Source organism: Bactrocera tryoni, chromosome 2, assembly GCF_016617805.1.
Source record: "Bactrocera tryoni isolate S06 chromosome 2, CSIRO_BtryS06_freeze2, whole genome shotgun sequence".
Lineage (NCBI taxonomy): Eukaryota > Metazoa > Arthropoda > Insecta > Diptera > Tephritidae > Bactrocera > Bactrocera tryoni.
In genome coordinates this window covers 59860429-59869876 of record NC_052500.1, presented here as the reverse complement: position 1 = coordinate 59869876, position 9448 = coordinate 59860429, and the positions used below count along the sequence as shown (strand labels likewise).

At 37.4% G+C, this 9448-nt stretch overlaps 1 pseudogene; it reads right to left on the bottom strand.

Moving 5' to 3' along the window:
- Nucleotides 1-2582: 2582 nt before the first annotated feature.
- Nucleotides 2583-2785, bottom strand: LOC120769826 (annotated as a pseudogene).
- Nucleotides 2786-9448: the final 6663 nt, after the last annotated feature.

Sequence of the window (9448 nt, the reverse complement as noted above, 5' to 3'; positions counted from 1 at the left end):
AATAATTGCATTTTGTGGCAACTTCAAGGAAGACACTTGTAGATACTGTAATGTGTGTGGACTAAACCTTTGTATAGAAAAAGCTTTACCATTCGTAAAGTAGATGCCACCAAATACACCCCCATATGTATATCCATTACACTTACCATTATGTCTGAGGGTACTTGTACGATTTGTGTGCGCTTAAAGTGGCGTTATACCTCAAAGCGCATTACTTCCGCCTCGCTTAATTTTATTACTTTCTTACTTAGTGCTCGCAAAGAAATGAAATAAATATCTTTTTATACGAAAACACAACTTTTAATTGCTTCAGCTGTTATCAGTGCACACATCGCACAAGATTCAGCATTGCTACAGCACCAAGCAGCATTGCCACAGAGCTGATATCTGCTTACAACCAGCACTTGTTAGTGACACTCAGCGAAAATGAAGTGAATAGAGCCGTGAACCTGCACATATGGCTGCTCTTGTTAGAAAATTAATTGACTGGAGTAGCAAAATACAGTTATTTAAGCAAAAGCACAGTGTGGTAATTTGTTAGAGATTTAAAATTTGCGTGACTTGCTAGTAATAACTCTGCTTTCAATATAGCAGAAAGTCCGATGAATAAAAGGATATTTGAATACCTAGAACAGGGCATAATAAGTTTGCCACGAAGTCCAAAATGAATAAACGGAGACCCAAAGAAATATGTGACCTGGTCTACGAAAAGGGAGCTAACGTGCGAAAACTAGTTTTCTGGGAAAAGCTGTTAAAAATAATCGTCAGTTTCTCGTTTTTTTTTGACACCTAAGCCCCCTTTCCGTAGACCAGGTCACATATAATTATCAGCATGATGGGCAGAATTAAATTCCCCATAATCATTTAGTCGACTGTCTGTATATACGAGAATTTGTCCCTCATTTTTTGAAATATCGGAAAAAAGTGCTTTTATGGGAATTTTTTCTAGTTCATGAGCCGAGCCATACGTCTGTCACACAAACTGAACAATTAAAATCAAGTGGAAGGTCTTTATTTGTGAAAACGAAATAAACTTCTTTTTATTCTTTTGAATTATTACATTAGCAAAGGTCCACGAGCTGTACCAAATTTCATATACCCGAAATAACAATAATAGAGTATTAAACTTGCATAACATCGTCTTCAGTTTCCATTTCCACCGCACAACGATGGTTTCAACGTTTTTGTTCTGGTGTAGAGGTGGTCGAAGTTGCGCCACACTCCGGAAGGCCTGTCGTCGAAAATTGCGATAAAATCGCTGAATTGGTCGAAAGAGACCGGCATAGTAGCAGCCGTAGCATCGGTCAAGAGCTGGGCATGAGTCATCAAAAATTCATTTCAATTTCAATTAAAAAAAAGATGCGTGGAGTCCCTACGCGCGGAAGAAGTTATAATTCTTAGTGATATTCAGAAATGCATATAATTTTGCATGATAGAAAACTAGAACATTTAAATTCATTATGCACATTTTATAAAGCAAAGTCTAAATGAAGGAATTTTGACTCGGAAAGTAGTTCTGTCTCTTCGTTGCGGAAGGGAATATGCAGCGTAACCATCTCTCTTTTGTACTCTTCGAATTGGGTTGTCATATTATAATTTGTATATCTTATATCATGGTGTTTAGTCAATTTCTTGTATTCATTATTGGCGTTGCATTTGTATCGCGCACAAAACTGGGCCAAAGTAAAATGAATTTTCTTTTTATTTTTCTTTGCAGTTTTTCAATAAATTTAAATAAGTTTTTTAATAAATTTGAATAAATTTAAGTAAATTTACATGTATTTTCATTTATATTTAATTATCAATAAATTTTTTTTAAATTATTTGCCGTAGTTGTCCATTTTATTTTCTCATGCATTTCAGTCGATTTTTGTATAGAAATTTGACCGGCGTAGAAGCAAAATGCGAAACAATCATACATACATATATTATGTCGTTTGCACATTTGTCTGTATGTTTGCGAAAGCAAATGTTCTACAAAAGCATATTTCTATACTTAAACAAAATTATTTGAACCATCGTATATTTCTTACATGCATAACCAAACCATACTTAAGACAACGCCACGAAAGTATCAATAGTGGTGTTGGTGGTAAGCACATAAAAAGTCACAATGGGAACGCAGGTTCGAATCTCGACGGACTTAGTCTTTAATTTTTGCATTTTAACATCGTAATACTATACTAATAAATATTTTTCTTACTAATAGAAATTAAATTTATCACAGCAATATACCTAATATACATATACATAATATTGCTGTGATAAATTTAATTTCTATTAGTACGAAAAATATTTATTTGTATAGTATACGATGTTAAAAGGCATACATCTTTCTATCTTATCTTGTGTATCTGCACATTCTCATATGAATGTATGTATACACATGTGCGCGTTCAGAAATTCAAAGAATTCGCACTAAAAAAAGAGAGACGAAAGAAATGAAGTCACATAAAATAGTTGAGAATTCGCAAAAATGAAAAACAACCGAAAGAAAAATAATGCGCAAGCATACATAAGTGTTCTGTACTTATTGACCGCATTATTTTTGCGTAAAACCTTCGAATTTATTCATTAAAATCACCACTCAGAAGTCGTTTTATCCGTTGTAAGCGAGCGATTTTCGAAGAAACATCATTTCTAGTATGCAACAACACAATATTAGAAATGAAGTTCATAAACCTCACGCTGTCAGATAAAACGATACACCTCGTCATCGCGGGTCGATTTCCAAAAAATTTAAATGAAGACTAACTACAGAAATGATCCTGTAAAGTATAGCCTTAATTTTTCAACCGCCAACGCAGAGTATTTCAACCAAAATATACGCAAAGTAGTTGAGAATTCGCAGAAATGAAAGACAAACGAAAGAAAAACAAGCATAACTTCAATAATGCACAAGCATACAAACATACATATGCGCAGCAGCAGCAAGGAAAGAGGTAACAATCGGCGATCCATTGTATATTTCTTTCATGCATAACCAAACCATAATTAGGACAACTCAATACAAGTGTCAATGGTGGTGTTGGTGGTAAGCGCTTGAAAAGTTACGACGAGCACGTAGGTTCGAATCCCAAGAGAATTTATTTTTAATTTAATATGTCACCAAACAAAAATTGAAACATTGTTCTACAAAAACAACAACAGCATAAGCATGGCAACATTGTGTTGTTGGTAGAAAAGCCGAGCTGTGCCGAAAGAAACGAACAAAGGATCGCCGATTGTCACCGCTTCGCTTGCTGCTCGAACATCTTCGCAGACAAGGTTGCGTAGATTCATATTGAGCAAGGTTGCGCAACCTGAATCTATCGCAACCTTTTCCGAACTCGTATGAGAAGTATAACTTCAAAAAAAAAAAAAACAAGTAAGGAAGGGCTAAGTTCGGGTGTCACCGAACATTTTATACTCTCGCATGATAAAGTGATAATCGAGCTTTCATTATACGTCATTTACATATTTTTCAAATACCGTATTTTTGTAAAGTTTTATTCCGCTATCATCATTGGTTCCTAATGTACTATATATTATACAGAGAAGGCATCAGATGGAATTCAAAATAGCGTTATATTGGAAGAAGGCGTGGTTGTGAACCGATTTTACCTATATTTCGTGCATGTCATCAGGGTGTTTAGAAAATATTATATACCGAATTTCATTGAAATCGGTCTAGTAGTTCCTGAGATATGGTTTTTGGTCTATAAGTGGGCGAGGCCACGCCCATTTTCACTTTTTAAAAAAAGCCTGGGTGAAGCTTCCTTCTGCAATTTCTTTCGTAAAATTTAGTGTTTCTGACGTTTTTTGTTAGTCCGTTAACGCACTTTTAGTGATTTTCAACATAACCTTTGTGTGGGAGGTGGGCGTGGTTATTATCCGATTTCTTCGATATGAACTGTATATGGAAATGCCTGAAGAAAACGACTCTGTAGAGTTTGGTTGACATAGCTATAGTAGTTTCCGAGATACGTACAAAAACCTTAGTAGGGGGCGGGGTCACGCCCACTTTTCCAAAAAAATTACGTCCAAATATGCCCCTCCTTAATGCGATCCTTTGTGCCAAATTTCACTTTAATATCTTTATTTATAGCTTAGTTATGACACTTTATAGGTTTTCGGTTTCCGCCATTTTGTGGGCGTGGCAGTTGGCCGATTTTGCCCATCTTCGAACTTAACCTTCTTATGGAGCCAAGGAATACGTGTACCAAGTTTCATCATGATATCTCAATTTTTACTCAAGTTACAGCTTGCACGGACGGACGGACAGACAGACAGACATCCGGATTTCGACTCTACTCGTCACCCTGATCACTTTGGTATATATAACCCTATGTCTGACTCTTTTACTTTTAGGACTTACAAACAACCGTTATGTGAACAAAACTATAATACTCTCCTTAGCAACATTGTTGCGAGAGTATAAAAATCAATAAAAATACCGCAAGACTTTTTTGACAACCCATTGTCTACCTTAAGCTAAGGTATACAGTATAAAGTCAGATGGAGGTTAAAAAATACAAGTTCTATTCTTATATTGGGTGTAAGAAGCTAGAAAAAGAATTAACTGAATTTGTCCATTTTTAACATCACCACTTCTTATTGCCAGAGAGATATTCCCTTGACTTAAGTAAAATACCAAACATATCGAGAGGCATATATGACACATGAAATGAGCGTGTTTTTATGAAAATAAAATACTAATTTTGAATGGCAAAGTAAAAAAAGAGGTATTCCAAGTATTATCCATGGTTTCTGCACATTTTAACAACCTTTCTGTCAATTTGGCGGAAACCATGCCAATAGGAATGTTCGTATTTTAAAGCAAGCTAATCAGACATCTGATTTTCGACTTCTGCGTAGAAAATCAAGTGCGTCCCAAACAATGCATCTCCCATAGATAAAAACAAATATTAATCGGGAGGGGTCAAGTCCTGAGAATACGGCGGGTGGGGTCGCAGCACCCTGCCAAGTACTTTTATTGTATCCTGAAACGATTTTGCTTTGCGAGCTGATGTATTGCCGTGTAACAAAATTTGCTTTGCCGTATTTTCTGGCCCATTCTGGTCGTTTTTCGATCAATGTATAATAAAAATTGAACATAAGTTGTCTGTACTGATTAGTATTAACAGTTTTCCAAGGTTTTAGGAGCTCATCATATACCACAATCTGTTTTTACAGTCAATGTTGATGGTTGTCCTGGATTAACCCACGTTTTTCGCCGTTTTGGATTCTTATATTTAATACATTTTTCATCATCAGTGACAATTTGATGCACTTGATTTTCTTTCGTGTTTTTGGAGCAAAATTTCACAAGTGCTTTTTTCGGTTTTCCATTTGTCTGTCATTCAATTCATGTGGCATATTCTTTCATTTCACTTCCAGTTCGGTCTCTTCAAACTTTTTAGTGGTCTTGCTCGTTCCTTATTTCTCACATCAAAATCGTTATCTCTGAATCGTTGAAACCACTTTTTGGTATGCTGATTCTGATAGAGCACGATCACCATATGCTTTGACAAGCATTCGTTGCGATTCGCAGGACTTTTCAAAAGGCTTCCTTATCCTACCATAAAGCATTTCAAATAGTCTTTCAAATATTTGATTGGGTTGAATATCTCCACATCATTAGTACCATACATTGCCGAATCTTACTTAGTGAACTTTGCTTTAGGTAGAAAATTAACTGGAAGCAACCAGTCTTCCTGCCGAAAGAAATCTTACTTTGTCTTTCTCTAGATTCTGTGAAATGGAGCCGGGAACTCTGGAGTATGTGTTTTTAGCTTACATTGCGATCTGTCGACGTATGATTGAGTTATTGTCATTCCTATATCCAAACAGGCAGAACATTGCCTCATTGACAACTTGCAATATCCTGGAAATAATCAGAGTGCTGGATCTGTGTGAGTCTAGAGCATATCTTTGTGTGTATCTATACTGCAGTACAGCCACACTGCTTCAACACTTCCTTACACAGTTTAATTCAACTACTGAAGTAGTCTGCTGAAGGTTTGAAGTATGAGATATCTCCCATACTGAACGACACATAAAGTAAAAAACTGACGTTATAAAATTCAGTAGACGGAGTTAAAGGTTATTTGAGAACGAAAGAATTGCATACTGCTTGATGAAATAAGTTGAGAAGGTTTCACTTGCTTCTATGAGGTTATGATAAAAGCAGCTGTGTACATTCAAAAGGAAGTAATGAAATATGGATCCATTACCACAACTGTAAATGAAAGGAAAATATATGTGAAACCGGGACAACCAACCAATTCAACGGCAAAGTAAAAGACATCTGACGCCAAGGTGATGCTCTTTGTTTGATGGTATCAGAAGGGCGTGCTGTATTATGAGCTTCCAAAACTGGGTAAAATCATTTATAAGAAAGGCTACCGACAGCAAATAATCAAATTGAAACGAGGAATTGCCGAAAAACGGCGGGAATTCGCGACTTGGTGCAAGGCAATTATTTTTCAACATTAAAATTATTTGGGAAACAGCAGCTTGAAAGTTTTCCTCTGCCAGCCGTATAGCCCAGATCTTACCTTTTCTGACTATCATTGGTTCCAGTCAAAATGCCCTTACCGGAATACGGTTCACATTAGAAGAAAATGGTTTGATTCATTCTTGGGCGTGCAGTAGGTGATGCTCTTTTTGGATAAAGCACACAAATTTCAAGAAATGTGAAAATGACAATAATACATAAAAATATAAATATGGAATCATGGAATTGTGAAATATTGACGCACTCTACCAAGGTAGATTGCCCGCCATACTTTTTTTGTCACAAAGGCAGACTATCAGCGACGCGTTCGCCAGCAGCAGCGGAAGCGATAAGTGGTCTAGTTGCCACATGGCGGCATACAATGCACCAAAAAGCGGCAAAGCAAATGTAAATGCACCAATACACATACACAACCACATGTACATACATATACATATGTATACAAGTTGGTGTGAGCCTAAGTGTCTCTGGCACAATTCTATTATATTTCATTAACAAGAGTTCAACGAGCAGCCAAGCGACAACAACGACGCTACAATGCACGGGTCTGCACAAGTGCACGCGCACTTGAGTGGCGGTTACGATACTTAATGGGCGCAATAAACGTGCCGAGAGGTGCCAACAGGCGCATAAGGCACAGGTGAGTGTGGCGGCAGTATGAGCGAGCCTTTTGGATGAACATATGCATATGTATTTACTCATATATAGCATACATACTATGTATATATATTTATGTCGCTATATATATTTATATCGGGTGATTTTTTAAGAGCTTGATAACTTTTTTTTAAAAAAAAACGCATAACATTTGCAAAATCTCATCGGTTCTTTATTTGAAACGTTAGATTGGTTCATGACATTTACTTTTTGAAGATAATTTCATTTAAATGTTGACCGCGGCTGCGTCTTAGGTGGTCCATTCGGAAAGTCAATTTTGGGCAACTTTTTCGAGCATTTCGGCCGGAATAGCCCGAATTTCTTCGGAAATGTTGTCTTCAAAGCTGGAATAGTTGCTGGCTTATTTCTGTAGACTTTAGACTTGACGTAGCCCCACAAAAAATAGTCTAAAGGCGTTAAATCGCATGATCTTGGTGGCCAACTTACGGGTCCATTTCTTGAGATGAATTGTTCTCCGAAGTTTTCCCTCAAAATGGCCATAGAATCGCGAGCTGTGTGGCATGTAGCGCCAGTTTTTCAAAGATGCTGTTGGACGCAACGTTACGGTGAATGGCGATCGCTATCGTTCGATGCTAACAAACTTTTTGTTGCCAAAAATGGAAGAACTGAACTTGGTTGACATGTGGTTTCAACAAGATGGCGCTACATGCCACACAGCTCGCGATTCTATGGCCATTTTGAGGGAAAACTTCGGAGAACAATTCATCTCAAGAAATGGACCCGTAAGTTGGCCACCAAGATCCAAGATGAACCGATGAGATTTTGCAAATTTTATGCGTTTTTTTTTAAAAAAAAGTTATCAAGCTCTTAAAAAATCACCAGATATATCCGTTTGTGCCGGCGTCCGCTTGCAACCGCATGCTGAATGCCCTCAGACAGACACGTACGCGTCGCCAATGACGCTACCTTTTATGGCATGCCACTTCCTATCATCCTGCTCTTGTTCTCATTGTTGTTGTTACTACTTTATTTATACACTTGCCACAACAAAACTATGCTTCGTGTTTATTTTTATACAAATACAAGCGTCGCCGCCAGCCTTTATAACTGTTCCGTATGTTGACGCTTGGTGCATTGAACTCTTAAGTGTCGCACGTTTCAGAGTGATTGTTAGTGTTGTTGTTAGTAGCGGTTTACTGCACTAACTTTTTGTACACACGCTTTGTGCTTATTTTTGTTTTTTTTTATAGATAGTTGTTGTTTTTGTTTTTATTTTGTGGCATGCAATTTAATTTGTTTGTCTAAGCTGCACACTTAGCCGAACTTGCATGTGCCCACTTTGCTGCAGCAGATAGCCAATTTGTTGGACATCACTGCGTCTTATATGAGTTATAAACTTCTTTATTGCTCTCTGTTCCTCGCCTTTGCTGGTCGTGAGGTGTGACAGGCGATTAATTAACTGTTTTTATATACACTTATGTCACTTTATTGACGTCTTCTTAGTAAAATACGGAGACAACTTGGCAACTGAGGTTTGTAATGAATTCACCACGTGGTAGCTTTCAAAAAAGTTGTTTTGCATGTATATAAATACGCATGTATTTGTAGGACTCAAAGAAATGATTTATCGGTTAATGCTCAGAGTATACTGAATTTATGGAAAGAATACTTCTCCATCTGGCTGAACGGCAGTGAAAGTGTCACGAAAGACTACATGTTCCATTGTTCCAATATGAAGTAGTTCAAACAACACTAAAGCGACAGGAGCCGATGGATGGCTGCCGAGGTCTTCAAAAACAGCCAGATGCATGCCTCAGTTTCTTAGCAGTATATGGTTGAATGAATGCATTCCTGATGTTTGGAACATAAGTATGCTCTGACCGATTCACTTAATGGGAAATCCTACAATCTGCCCCGATTACCGTAGAATAAGTCTGCTTAATACCTTAACAGTGTGGCTTTAGACCCGGGAAATCTACCATTGACTAGATATTGATCATCGGCCATATCATGAAAAAGATTCGTGAAAAGAAAATCGATTCACACCAACTCTTCATCGATTTTAAACCCGCCTTCGACAGTACGTAAAGGAGCTAACTCTAAGGCGCTATGTCTTAATGAAGCATTGCCGGAAAACTAATACGGCTGCGGAAACTAACGCTAAGGAACTGTTTCGTCAGGATCGGGAAGAAACTCGCCAAGTCGTGCGATACCAATCATGAACAATGACATCATCTGATCAGTTGACGTTAGGAGCGTTCAAGTGAAATGTTTCGGGAAATATGTTTGTATGGTATTTTGGGTATTGGCAACGTCGAATTCCGCAGTCGA